The sequence below is a fragment of the Dermacentor albipictus genome, chromosome 6 (assembly GCF_038994185.2).
Source record: "Dermacentor albipictus isolate Rhodes 1998 colony chromosome 6, USDA_Dalb.pri_finalv2, whole genome shotgun sequence".
NCBI lineage: Eukaryota > Metazoa > Arthropoda > Arachnida > Ixodida > Ixodidae > Dermacentor > Dermacentor albipictus.
Window position 1 is genome coordinate 49,783,175 of NC_091826.1, and position 15,205 is coordinate 49,798,379.

Below are 15,205 nucleotides of genomic sequence, written 5' to 3' on the forward strand. Positions count from 1 at the left end.
CAACAGGCCCTACTATCTGTTGAGATGAGTGGAACGTCGAGAAACCGAAGCGCATTATCGACAGGCACTTCAAAAGTCACAAGTGACTTCAAATACTGGCGAAAGATCGTAATACACCGGCAAATTTTTCTCGAAAACTCTTACAAGTGCAACGCAGAAACACTAAAAGATATCTTGCAGTTTTTCTTCTAGCGCAAAAAGCACAAGGACGTAGAAGCAAAAAGAAAGCAGTTACATACAAACACAAAAAGATTTTTTTTTTCTTCTACAGCCTTGTGCTTCTTGCGCTACAAGAAAAACTGCAAAATGTTACACGAACAAACCCAAATATCTACACTGATGGACTAAAAAATAATTGACAAATCTAAAGGCTCCATGAAAGACTGCTAGTGCCGTGAGACTTTCATACATGTGCCTATATATATATACTTGCGCTAAACATAGGTTGCTAAGGACGTGAGCTCAAAAAAACCCTGTGCAAATGCGTTTTCTTTTTCTGCAAGTATGGCCAATTGCGCAGCTAGGCAAAGGTTGAGAGCTAAAAACGCAACAATTCTAAAAACCCTTCTACAGAAACACCTGCTTTTTGTGAAAACTTTATGACGCCATACTTGTCCACGCAATCCCCTATGCACTTAAGAAGATAATTGTGCGGGATGGAATAATATAATTATTTGACGTCAGCTGACAAGCCCTGCGCACGCAAAAGCGAAAATGAGGTGAAAGAGTGGCGAAACAAAATATTTACATATAGACTGCTTGCGAAGTTTGACTTACATGGTGTAACACTCGGTGTAACTAACATAGCTTCGCTGTTCGGCCATCTTCACGAACTGGGAGGGACGTGATTTTTTTCAGCTCCAAACAAGCCAGTAAAACAAGCTGTGTAAAACCACTAGTACGATGAGGACAAGAAAGCCGGCATGTAATAAGAAGCACAAAGATCAGTTGGTCGTCTACGCCGAAAGGGTGGTCTATCGCATTCCGCCGTCATGCGGTAAATGCTACATAGGTCAAACCGGAAGATGCATCAACGAACGCTTAGGAGAGTACAAAAACAAAGTGAAAAGTGTATCAGGTGTCGGTTTTCTGGCGTTTCATTGGAATCCACGTACTACACGTCACCTTCCTCTGGAAGACAACTATTATAGAAGGGGATAAACGTGAGTTTCTAAGGTTGATAACAGAAACTCGGCCCATCTTCTCAGCCGCTGACCAATGCAAAAGCAAACTTTCAGTCATTGTCCTCGAAAGGAATTCATTACTTGCGCATGCCTTGACAGCTGACTTTATCTGCAGTCTATCAATTAAGCTGTCTTGGTGTATTGTGATTTACAGGCTTTGAGATCTTGCTAAGTTTAAGTTTCTTTGCTGATAGGCAGTGCAAGGTAGGTTCAAATAGGTCGCGAAGCTTCAGGCGAAAAGCGGTTCAGAACAAATTGTCACCGACATCAGCAAGGGTGGTTGTGGGAGCAGCGATTAACGCGCGGCTATGTTTGGAGGGAACAAACATTGGGAAAATAAAAAGCGTTCTTTATTCAGAGCGAGACACGGATTCGTTCAACGAAATTAACATTCGTGGTCAATTTTATATGTGCGTGACGAGCAAAGAAAATTCAAGTTCATTTTATATTATTATCAATAAATACATCTTTTCAGCGCCCATCGTAAGAGGGAGCCTTTGACGCCGATATCATTATCATTCGCAATGCAATACAGTTCTTGACGTGTGCAGCAAGGCATGCTCGTAAAGTTCATCTGATACAATACGCCCCCCTCACACGTTGTGCTGTTTTGCTTGTCGACGTTTGTCTGTATTTTGGTGACGCGAGCAGCTTCATCGTTTCTTAGCCTGTTCAGTCGGAAGTAGGGAGTGACGGCCGCCAGATAATTGTTTACTGCAGCTTTCGCGCGAGTGCGCTGGACGACGGGCTTGGCGTCCGACGATAGGACCAGCACTCTACACCTGAAGGTTTCATCGGCTTCCAAAGGTGTGTTCCGTATGTCAGCATACGGCTGGCCTTTTCCTGCGTCACTTTCCGCGCTGAAAGCTATAAATGCCCATCAAGTGGAATGGCGGGACATTTGAATATACAGCTCTACTGGCAGGCCACCAAAAGAAATTTCGCGCCTTCGAGAAGAAAATGGCGTCACTCCTGTTTTTAACGGACATGACGTCCCATTTTTTTCTTCTGCCGGAATTTTTCCCTCCACACAGAGATGGCGCTAAACCCCACGAACCACCGATGAACCGTCATGTTTTGAACACATGGGCACATATGGAAGCTTCACTACCAGCTATATTTACATTGCATAGCGTTCGTGTCAGTTTGTCATTTCTCCTTGTGTCCGTGTTTTGCTGGGCTGTGCCAGATACAATTCCTACGATCAAGATCAAGGAATCCACGAAGCCACCGTCACGTCTCAAGCACCACCGCAATTACCATCGACGAACCAGAGGTTAGTGTGTTGCCTCCAGTCGTAGTCGTGCTCTATGAGCCACCACCAGAAAAGTCAGCTGCCAAGAGGTGCAATGAGAAAAGTCATGGCAGCCTAGGGAATTTCGCTGCTGCAGTACAAGTCACCAGCTCGGGTATTAGCGGCGTGCTTCCATGCTTCCACACACTAGTATACCGAGAAGTGGCGATACGAAGGTATGTACAGCCTTCGTTACAGCCGTGATTCCATGGCCACTGAAGATTACATTCCATGAGTATGGTTTAAGTCATTCAATATCGACCTGCACATCGTTTCTAACGTGCCGTGGAGACCCCTTTGCAAGGTCGCCCATGCGTATGAGCACTGGAGACAAGACCTAGATAGTAGTTAAGGCCTGTTCACTCTGATCCATGACGTCATGCTACTTGGCCCGACTGCCATAGAAGCTAATAAAGATGCTCCCGAGTAAGCAACAGTGATTTTGATGTCACCGTTTTTGTTATGCTAACCTTATTGCCAATGGAAATTATGGGCCAGGTAGCATGACGTCATGTATCGGAGTGAACGAGCCTTGTGCTCTGTATGTGGTGTTGGCACTGGTCATGCAAGCAGGGTAATATCGTATCCTGCCATCATAATCGTGGAATCCACTGAGCCAGCGTCAGGTCTCGAAACACCACCGTAAATGCCGTCGACGAACCATGGATGCCTGTGGTGCCTCCAGTCATTGTCGAGGTCGCTGTGCGACAGGGAGAAGCAGCTTCCAACGGAAAGAATGAGCGAAGCCATGTCATATTTGGCAGCTTCGATACAACAGTACAAGTCGTCGGCTCGGGTATGAGCGGCGTGCTCCCATGGAGCCACATACTAAATCACCTAGAAGTGGTGACATGAAAATAAAGGTGCCGTGCTTCCATGCCCACTGAAGATTGTGTTTGATGCATCCAGATTTAACTTGTCGAGCGCGAAAGGAAAAGTGATCGGTACACAAGCTACACAGCTGATACAGGAGCATACGCTTCACAACCATCTTTATTTCTTTCGATGTTCGTGCTGTGAGCACCTCCTGGCATCGTAGCAGCTAGAGCGCAAGCGCGTAATGGGCGCAATGCTGGCGTTCTTGAGGTTGAAAGGGAAGGTAAAGCTCTGGGGAATCCGTGCTCTGGAGATGCATGGGGGGGGGGGATTAGCATTACACGTAGGCCGGCTTGAGACGGTCTATAGAGACTTTTCCTCACGTCCCTGTTGCGTGATGAGAAGTCTTGGCGGAACAGCGCAGAACCGGAAGCGGCCCGTCATAGGCTGGCTTAATAGGCGCCCGGATACAGTCTTGCCCAAGAAAAACGTGTGAAGGTCGCGAGGTCCAGGTGTTCGATTATGTGTTGCTTGGCAGACCTATGTTGGATGCGCTGGAGGGCATGGAATCAGTCATGGATGCCTTGAAGATATGGTTGATGTTCAGGCGTTGTCTTTTCTGCAGTGAAAAGGTCACCTGCAAAAAGTAAAGGGGTGCCGTAAACTATAGTCTGGCCATCAATGGCAATTAGTCTGTCCAGTGACACGATAACGACATGCTGTTAGGGCCGTCTTGAGCTGCCGATCAAGATGCTCGACCATGCCGTTTGCGGACGGATAGCAAGCAGGACTGTGGCAGTGCTTCCCACCTAGGACACGGGTAAGTGCAGAAAATAATGCAGATTCCAACTGCCGTCCCCGGTCTGTCGTTACAATGGCTGGGCATCCGAAACGTCGAACCCATAAAGAAATGAAGGCGCGTGCCACTGTCTCTGCGGTGACGTCAACAATGGGGACCGCTTCGGGCCACCGTGTGAAACGGTCAACTATAGTCAAAATGTAACGGTAGCCACGCGAAACAGAAAACGGACCAACCATGCCGATGTGGATATCATCGAAGCGCTGGTCGGGAGGCAGGAACCATTGGTGTGGCGCAATAGTGTGACGGGTCACCTTGGTTGTTTGACATGCAATACAGGAACGGGACCACGCGCGAGTGTCTACATTGACGCCACACACAGCGCAGCGTGACGAGGGGTCGAGTGGCCCGTATGCCAGGGTGAGCAATGTCGTGCAGAGTGTGAAAAAATGTCCCGCCGGAACGCTACTGGAATAAAAGGGCGCGAAAGAGGCCCATACATATCGCACCACAGAGAAAACGGTGCCGACGGATGAGGAACAAGCTCGAGGCGAAGGGAAGAAGGGCGTTGCCGTAACTCTTTTAGTTGAGGGTCGTTGCGCTGTGCCTCCAATACCGCATGCAAGTCGACAGTAATAAATGTTGAGCTGATTGCCGCAACACTGGATAGGGCATCGGCCGCAGTGTTGTCGGCTTCCTTGTCATGCCGTATATCCGTGGTGAACTCTGATACGTATGCAAGATGTCGTTTCTCCCTCCCGGCGTACTTTAAGGAGTTCATGCAGAACACTCAAGTCAGAGGCTTATGATCAGTCATCACGTGGAACTGGCGTCCTTCCAATGGGGGGCGGAAGTGTTGAGTGGTGGCATAGATGGCCAACAGTTCGCGACCGAAGACACCGTAGTTTGTCTCGGCGAATTGCAGCTTCCGAAAGAAATAGCCCAAGGAGTGCCATTCAGAGCCAATTTATTGTTGCAACGCAACTCCGGTGACCACACTGCAGGCATCTACCATTACTCTAATCGGTGCGTCAGAACGGGGATTTACCAGCAGAGTTGCTTCAGCGACGACTTTCTCAGCACCCAAAAGACGCAGCCCGATCCTGAGGTGACCATGGTATTGTTGAAGACGGGCTCCATGGATGGCCTTTTCAGTAGGTCGGTGATCAGCTGCAGTTAGGCTGGGCAGTGTGAAATAAAACGGCGTGAAAAATTGACGAGACCCAACAACTTGCGAAACATGGGAACAGCGTTGGGCAGCAGGAAATTCTGGACAGCCTGGATGCGGGGTGGCAACAGGAGGATGCCGAGTGCCGAAAGGCGATGGCTCACGAAATCTAGCTCGGTGTTTCCGAAAACGTATTTCTGTGGTTTCACGACAAGGCCATACTGTTGCAGACACTGTAAAAGCTCACGCAAGTGATACTCGTGGTCTTTTGGAGTGGCGCTAGCGATTAGTATGTCATTTATGCACGCGAAGGCATAATATTCTACAGGCCTCAACAGGGGCATTGTGTAAGGGGGGGGGGGGGTCAAATACAAACTTTTATACAAAGTACGCTGTCAACTACGCATAAAGTACAGCAAAATAGAAGTAAACAGAAAACTTATGCTCTCAGGTATAAAATCACAAAATATGGAAAATCGGAAGAAGTGATATAAAGTACAAGACGTCACTTATGCATCATGGAGCACAATAAGGGAAATGCACGAAGTAGTGTACATACGTCAAAAAATTGTATCAATCACGTTAACAAACGGACGTACTGAGTCTTATCATTGAAATGTTTGAGCATTTGTTCGCGAAAGGTATGGTGATTTCACTGCTGGGCGACGCAGTCCTGAAGATCGATGCACAGGCGGATGACGCACTAGAGTGACGAGAAGTTAAAAGCATGTGTAGCGCCGCAAATGCGGGTGTGGCTGTGGTTGTTACGTGATCTATGCTATAAGTTAGATGGACGTTGTAATCGTGCTAGAGGAGACCGAGTTTATTCATGAGAGAAATAAAAGGGCAATGTTTCGACGCGTATTTAACGGCTGGAGTGAAAGTGATCGAGCTTCCGCTGGGTTGCACTGAACTGGTAAATATAAATACGCGATATAAAACGTCAAGCTATGTCTAGATCGTTTCTAACTTGTCTATTACGTATTTTTGATGAGGTGACCAGATGGATAAAGCGTATTCTAATTGCGGAGTAACAAATGTTATATAGGCTTGTTTACGCACATGAGGGGTATTGCTGAGTAGGTTGCGGCGAAGAAACCGTAATGATCTGGAAGAATTAGCAGAAATGGTGCTTATGTGATCAACCCAAGAAATATTTGGTGTGAAGTGGACGCCTAGGTACTTGCACCCTGTGGTTCCAGCCTATGTATTGTTATTAATGTTGTGAGGAAAATGCGAACGAGCTAATTTTCTAGTGAGAGAGATTGTGTTAAATGACACCAATTTTACACCAATCGTTAATTTGATCCAGGTCACCTTGGAGCTAAAGGTGATCATCAGTACCTGTCATTGAATGATAAACAATGCACTCGCCAGCAAATATACGCATACAAGATTAGATGTTATGTGGCAGGTTGTTGGTGTAAATTAAGAAGAGTAACGGACCGAGGACACTTCCTTGCGGCACGCCTGATGCGACGTTGGAGCGAGGAGGAATTATTGACAAAGGTGAACTGCTGGTGCTTAGAATGTTACGGACCCATGACAAAATTGGCGAATCCAATTTGAGCGCAGAAAGCTTAGATATTAGGGGGCAATGTGCTACACGATCAGATGCTTTGGCAAAGTCAAAGAAAATGCAGTCGGTCTGTATGTTAATGCTCATGTCGTAATGTAGGTCAGTAGTGAATTCAAATAATTGCGACTCACGGGAAAAGGTTTTTCTAAATCCATGCTCTTTCTCCGGCGTTCCGAAATCAAAAAGGCATGCACACGAACTTCAATAAACCGAATGGCGTGGTGAAGGCAGTTTTGGGAATGTCGTTGGGTTCAACTCATGTCTGGCTGTACGCCTCAAGCAGATCCACTTTGCTGAATATTGTCACGTGGCAGTGACAGTCGAGGACACAGCAACACGTCTGTGAATGGCGAAACTAACTTTATTGGGCGAACCTGTGCCCACAAAAACAGGCTGCACTCAAAGCTCAACGGAAGCGGCGAACACAGTCGGCAATCGTCGAAAATCTGATCATGCAGCGGGTCAAGCGCATCGGCTTTTATACATCAGTCGTAAATTGTTCCAGAGTGATCGCTGGGACTCGCGTGTCTTCCACGAAGCTCTACACTATTCGCGTCGCGCAAACAGGCAATCAGATTACACAAGGTTCAATGGCAGACAGTGGATGGAATCATGGATAACATTTCAGAAGCTTCCGATACATCCAGGCGCGTCCTGCGCTGTGCGATAACATTTATTAGGCGGTAACAAGCGGTCACCCGGAAAAGATAAACCAGTACACGTGTCAATATATTGCACCCATTCCGGTTTAGATGTGAAATGTTGAGAATGGGGAAGATGGGTAGCTGTCATGGGCGGTTTTAGCATTGATCGCATGGTCGTCTCCCCACGGACGCCAATCATTCGGATCCTTCTTTTGGCACCAAATGCAGCGGCGAAGGCCAAGCACTGGATGAAGGAAGAATAATGCTGAGTTGCAGCATGGGCTCAAACTCTGGTTTAGCGTCGGCGTGAAGGTCACCGAACAATCGGCGAGGACGGGAAGAAACTGGGGAACCATGCGTGATGACGCTGTAAGTAACCGTGTGGTTAGGAGGTTTGTTCAATGTGCAAAGTGTTGTGACCTCGGTGAAGTCTCCAAGATTCTCTGGTAAAGACTTGACGGTACAATTGACGGACAAAAGTAGATTAGCTGGATAATTCCGGTTGCTTAAGGCATTTCTAAAGATATTGATGACGCAGGAAATTGAACTAAGCGAACCAAATGGAGCTTAAGCGTACATCACGTAAAGCGTCTGCCTAAAAAAAGTACAATTCGCGGGTTAAAAGGCCAGCAGCATATTTAAAGAGTATAAAAAGAAAGCAATGGTTTCCTTGCTAGTAATGAAGAAGTCTTGAGTGAAGTGTTTCGAACAAAGCACCATAGCGTCTGTCACCTTTTTCCCAATGCGCGATTTTTCTGATCCATCCATGCCTCTCTCCGTTGCGTGCCGTCTGCTGTCTTCGGAAAACGATGAAATGATGAATTGCTGTCTTTGATGGCACAAATTTTTTCGAGGTTCGTTTTGGTGTTTCGGGCTTGTGCGTGGCGGCGGCATCATGGTCATTTGAGAACTACGAGGCAGCGTTGCAATGCAGGCTGTAATGTGAGAACGTGTGGATGAACCTGGATCGGTTGCTTCTCGGCACGGTCGCTAGGGGGCGAGCATTTAGTTGGAATCGCGAATACGAGGAAACAGGTGACATCCCACGCCGTCATCATCATCATCATCAGCCTGGTTACGCCCACTGCAGGGCAAAAGCCTCTCCCATACTTCTCCAACAACCCCGGTCATGTGCTAATTGTGCCCATGTCGTCCCTGCAAACTTCTTAATCTCATCCGCCCACCTAACTTTCTGCCACCCCCTGCTACGCTTCCCTTCCCTTGGAATCCAGTCCGTAATCCTTAATGGCCATCGGTTATCTTCCCTCCTCATTACATGTCCTGCCCACGCCGTAAAAGCTGGTAAATCAGCTGGTTTGGCGAAGCGTGTCAGATGATCGTGACCGTTACCCGCCGATTTCCACGCGGTGTCGCGGGAAGCGGGCCGTAGGGGCCCACCCCGACCCATTGAATGCTTTTGCGGGACAATGCAACGGCTGCAAGGTACCGGAAACGCATAGAGCTGGCGATTTGTGGCATTGACATGGAGTGCCACAGGTCGGCAAAATAATACTAACTCACTTAGACTTGCTCCCACTTTTATTTTCTGAAGGCTCACTCGGTCTCAGACTCCCCAAAATTCTACTCAACCGGTATACTTTGTGGCGCAAAATACATTTCTTGAAAAGGGACAGAAGAAAGGGAGACAGTGAAGCGCCAAACTACCAACTGTTTAATGACAGCCTCAACAAACTTTCTTCTGTCCCTTTTCAAGAAATCTATTTTGCGCCACAAAGTATACTTAGGAAATCTAAGCGCCAACTTGCCCAAGAAGAAGTCCTTTTGCTACTCAACTGGGCTCACTTAACGTAGATTCTAAGGCGTGAAGAAATGTACTTGACGAAAATAGGACAGAAAATTCCGCTGAACCCATCTCACGGTGCCTGTGGACGGTAATGTGTTTAGCATTTAATCAATGTAACGACATGACCTGTCGCCACCGTCGAATAGCTATGTGTGAGGCGTGTATGCTGCAGCTGGGCTCCTCCTTCGCGCTTCCACAAGAACAATCGGCGCCATCTAGCGGCGACACCGCGAAGCCTGCGCGTCACCTCCGAAATCCATGGCGTGCTGGTGCGTGCAAACACTGAGAAAGCTGGCATGCGGCACCCGGCTTCCTTTCTCACGGTTCTTTTCTGGACACGCTGCGCCATCTAGTGGCGTGGCCGAGAAGCCGCCGGGGCATGGCCTCCGAGACGAGAGGCGTGGCGCGCCGGCGTCTGCGAACTTTTCGTTATGGAGTTAAGTTATTTAACTCCTTAATTTTAGTGAACTCTTTATATTTCGTATAGAAGTTAGGTCTTCAAAAGTTATTCGATTTAGCAAAAGCATGCATGACCTATGACAAAGGAATGCAGGCCAAAAACCACCACGTCGCAAAAGGTTGTACCTCGTGCAAGTGCACGGTGATTCGGAAAGCTCACCATGCTTTTTCGCACACTGTCGGGTATTCGGAAGGCATAATAACGGACGCGCAGGAAGGTGAACTGGCGACGGTAATATGCCAGTAGATGTGAAAAAAAGAAGGCAGCACGCTTCAACGATTCCTTCAGCTCTGTAGTCGTTTTCTACGACAGCAGCACTCTTTTTGAAGGCTCCCATCTTAATTTTGCTTGCCTGTTCTTTCCTTGCTTTTTCTCAAACAATTCCGTTCGCCCAGTACGGGGAACACGAGTACGCTTATTTCGTGTTTTGGTTCACTCGAATGACGTAATAGTTGAGATTTCAGGCAACAACCCTCTGAAGATATGAGCGGTCACAAAGCGTGTTTGTTCTTATGGGAAAAAAATAGTAGGCAACATTATTTGCTACGTTGTTAAGACTTCAAAAATATGTTGTTTTTTGTGATTGTTGGATAAATGGTACATTGTGATTTCGTGACATATTATTGGAAACAATAGAAACATTGTCGTGAATATACAGGGAAATTAAAAGCAAAACATACTTAAATCTAATACAAAGCACAAGCACAGCGATGACAAGCGACATATATTGAAGAAAAATGGCGTAGTAGAGATCGCCAGGGAAGCGCGGCTAACCCTGCGTGGCTTTTTGTACATGTGCTATTCAGTGCGCTACCCTGGCCAAACAGCAGTCAAGGCACTGATGTTGGACATGCGCCGTGGAACGGGGACTGTTCTCGCGAATATACTACTATGGCTTTGAATCAACGATCACTCGAAGACGTCCGTGGAATTCCGCCACCGACGCTGCAGCAGACCAGGCTACAAAATCAGCGGACACTCCTTTCAACATCAGGGGGTACGGCAGCTGTCGCCCAGCTGAAACTACCTCATAGAAAAATAAAATTTAACGGAAATAGTCCGAAGAGTAATAAGTAACCTCGTCAGAATCGTATAGCTGTTCACTCGATTAACCAAGTTCTTGCGGATGCTGTGCGGCACGCGCGACAAAATTGCATCGTAAGAAAATAGCACACGTCATCAATTCAGTATAAAGAAGCCTAAACTAACATGATGCCTAACACGACCTGATGCTTACAATGCGCGACAGTGCAGCAACAAGTTTGACTCACCTCGCCGTATGATTGATGATAGCGCTGGAACACTTCGAAAGTCCGTGATTGATTCACAGATGCGACAGGAGCACTGATGACGATGCATAATGGGCACAGACGTCGGCGGGCACAGTGCACAGCCGTGACATCGACATTTTTCAACAGTCGCGCAGAACACCAGCGCCGCATTCTCGCAAGGCGAACAGCGCCAGAACTCAGTTTAGGCAGCATGCGCTCGCATTAAGCCTGTTTCCCATGATGTGATTTTGAAAGCACCGAAAATGCAATCGCAGTCGCAGTGCCGACTCCCCCCCCTCCCCCCCCCCTCCTGTCCCCTCCACCCCTTTTCAAGTACAACCGTCCGGTTGGTCGCACATCGCAGTGATCGCTGCGATTGTCCGTCGAAATCGCGCCGAGCTATTTTGCGGGTGGTTTTGGGGAATGGCGTCGGTTGCCTCAACACAACGCTTATAGATACTTTATCTCTGAACGTTAGCTCAACAAGCCTTGGACAGTGCAGCTAAATGGAGCTGTGGATTGCGCAAGCGGTACGTGCCATCAGCACCGACACGCGAACAAGGCAGATAAGACTCGGTCATATTCGGTTGTGTGATTTCTATGCGTTTGTTGACACGCTATATATGTTGCTAGTCATGCGACCATAGCTTCTCTTTTCCACGTTGGCTTAGCGTGCTGATAAAGCATTAAAATTAAATTATGGGGTCTTACGTGCCTCAACCACTATATCGTTATCAGGCGCGCCATAGCGGAGGACTCCACATTCATTATTGACCACCGTATTCATTTCACCCCTATCGAAATGCTGCCTCCCTGGCCGCAATTTGAAACCGCGCTCTAGGGCATAGCAGCGCAAGGCCCAAGCCATTAGACCGTAACGACGGGTTATCGTAATGAATATTGTACAATAGCGTATTGAACGCTTAGACCAGGAGTAGACAGTAGTGCCAATTTATACACAAGCGTTGATGTACTGTAAGCTTCATTTAACCAGTTGTATTTGTTTTTTTCTGTTGTATCATTTTCTTTTTCCCGCACGAAAACTAACAAACCTTCAATATGTTACAAACTTTGTATCCTTACAGCACATGGATTGACCCTCACTTTAAAAGGTAATTGTATATTGCACCTACTTAAGTGCGTTTGTTTATGCTGCCAGTAACATGGAAGTATCCTAAGAAATGACTTGGCCGTAAACATCCTTGCCTTTCCTTGCTTTCGCTACCACCTACAAAACATGCAGCAATGAGGAGAGGAGGCAAACAACCTGGTTTTATGCCAAGCATACTAGCCGCACAACCACGCTCTTCCTTGCTGCGCCGCGCGCGGCCGCGTAGCTACCATATGGCGTCATAACAGCTGCGAAGCGGACGCTTAAGCTTCGCCTTCAAGAGTGGAACGCGACAGCGTTCCCGTCGACCCGACAATGGGCTACGGCGCAGCGACTACGCGCCCCGCATCGGACGCGGTGAGCGTCGAGCAACGCAGCGTTCGGCGCGACAACGAAATGTGCGCCTGAGCAAGCGACGCATGCCTGAGCCTTAGAAACAGCTCGTTTCTAAGGCAACACCGCGTTCACTAGAGGCGCTTTTGTAGCGCTTTGAAGCATCGAACTCGTGGCTTCGAACTCGTGGAGACGTTACCGGAGACGGTAACGTCTCCAGTAACGCAGAACGTAAAAACGCAGAACGTAAAAGCGCAGAACGCAGAAAACGCAGAACGCACAAAAGCCGGTAACACCGGCTTTTCTGCGACACCAGCTCCTTCACGCTGTCGCGTTAAAATAAAGGCTAGTATGCTTCGCATCCTGGGCTTAACCTTAGCTAAGCCACAGCCAGTTTTTATTGCGATAGCAATTATATGGACATCCCAGGCGCATTTCCACCGTCGGCGTCACCGTCACCGTAATATCCCGCATAAGGTCCGAAGGCGAAAGCGTCCGAGGGAAGCCTACAATCGTCGCTCAATCTCGCCCATGCGAAGCATAGCAACACGAGGAACCCAACGTTGCGAGGCTGTCTTTCTGTTGTGGCCTTTGTAGAAGCATCGTTGTTCAAAGTGCAACAATTAGACAGATTCTTTGACTAGCTTGTAGATTCGCCTGTACAATCCCGGTGGTGCTGATCCACCAGTTCAGCAATTCCTTGTTACTGAAGGGAAACCTGCAAATAAAAACACCGCTTCGCATGTAAGAAAATGCTCTCAAATGCGCTTCTTAAATGATTGTGATGCATCACTAGAGCTGTCTACTCGCGTGATGTTCTGAACAAGAAGATACATTCGTGTACTTACATGTGAAGGTAAATGCCAGAGCCCTTCGGGTCTTGGGTGTGGCACAAAGGGCACGAAGGTGTCATAGCGTCCGATGTCGTCGAGCGCTCACATGTCGAATGTAAACTGCACGAAACTACTACGCACCCAGTAGCACAGAGATTCTAAACCGAAATTCGCGCCGTGTTTTATTGAATGCATGCGTAAATCGTGATTTACATAAAATACGCACTTAGCAAGCGCTTTCTGTAAACTCAATATTCACCATCAGAAAACCATAAGGTATGCGTTTTCTTGTTGTTGTTGTTGCTTTTTTTTTATGCCGAAGCATAAGGCGACTTGCTTTGTACTAGTTTGACTTGTACTGTTCGACTTGTGCTTGTACTTGTTTTCAGTCCTTTCGATAGTAATTGCTCTGGCCCCATTGACAAGTAGCAACAGGGCGGCGCCTTAGCGGTTCTCCCTTTTTCGGCCCACCTTTTCCTCTAGAGTTGGTTAACTCTAGGGGCTTAGGTACGTTCAAATAACCCGCGCAGCTTGACGAAATGGTGAAGCGGTCATAAATGCCACCCCTTTTGATTTAAGGTTACAATTTTGAAAGATGTTTGTATCAAAAAAAAAATGAGGAGAATTGTCTCAAACCAGTTTGTAAGAGACGCAACCTTTTCTTCCCTTAGCAACGGCAAAAGCGGGCGTTCGCGGGAAGCGTTGTCCGCATGGCTATGGCATAGAGTTTCTCATTACGTAGTGAGAAACTCTATGCTTAAGAGGAAGCTTTAGCTCGGGCCCAACTCCGACGCGGCCTATTCAAATACATGTAAAAACGCAAAAACGTTTTTTTGAGATAACCCCTGGACCGATTTTAATGAAATTTGTTGCTTTTGAGAGAGAAAGTTGAATTCTAGTGACTGTTGGAAGCGGAATTTTGATTTAGGGCTTGAATTTTCTTAAAGAGATTTACAAAAATTCAGAAGTTTGAAAAAAATACAAGCACGAAGTTTACAAACTAATAGCTCTGCATCAAGAACAGATATCGCGGTTCTGTAAACGGCATCCATTAGATCATTCAAAGCGAACAAATTTTATGTCATTTTACATCTTACGTGAGTTTGTTACGTTGTTTACGAGGGTTATGCAAAAGTTGTAATTACATAATGATAATTTTTTTGAGATTCCTGTATAAGATATCAAATTTGTCCGCTTTAGATGTGCGATTAGGTACAATTCACAGAATTGCGATATCACCTATTCGTGCTGAGTTAGAGTTGTAAACTTGATAGTTTCGTTTTCTGAAAATTTGCGATTTTTGCCAATTTTTAATAACAAATTTACGACCTAAATCGAAAATTCAAAACCAACAGTCACTAGATTTTATGTTTTTCATTTAAATGCAACAAACCCCGTCAAATTTGGTGCTGTGGTTGCCAAGAAAAACGAATTCTCCTTTTACATGTATTTAGATAGGAGCACCCGAGCTAAAGCTTCCTCTTAAGTACATTCAAATAACCCGCGCAGCATGACGAAATGGTGAAGCGCTCATAAATGCCGCCCCTGTTAATTTATAGTTACGATTCTGAATGATGTGTCTATTAAAAAAATATGAAGAGAATTGTCTCTAACCAATTTGTGAGAGAAGCAACCTTTTTGTCGCTTAGCAACGGCATAAAGCGGGCGGTCGCGGGAAGCGTTGTCCGCATGGTTGTACGTTTGTGAAGACCAAGCAGAATAAAGTAGAAAAGTGGTCGTTCTTTGAGCGCGCTCACTGAAAACACCCTGGCGGCGCTGCGATCGCTTTAGCTTTCTGGCTCTGATCGCTTCTTCGCCGGCACCAGTCTGTACCAAAACTTCATTTACCCACAAAAGTTATGTAAATCAGCAAAAGACGCACCTCAAATAATATTAGATCTTCTGACAA

General features: G+C 46.8%; 1 protein-coding gene across 1 annotated transcript in view; it reads left to right on the forward strand.

The window, feature by feature from the left end:
* Nucleotides 1-1,832: 1,832 nt before the first annotated feature.
* LOC135918678 (uncharacterized) overlaps nucleotides 1,833-15,205 on the forward strand; it is a 31,253-nt gene continuing 17,880 nt past the window's right edge. The window contains exon 1 of the mRNA XM_065452329.1: nucleotides 1,833-1,991. The gene's annotated coding sequence lies outside the window, so the exon portion shown is untranslated. The remainder of the gene's footprint in view (nucleotides 1,992-15,205) is intronic.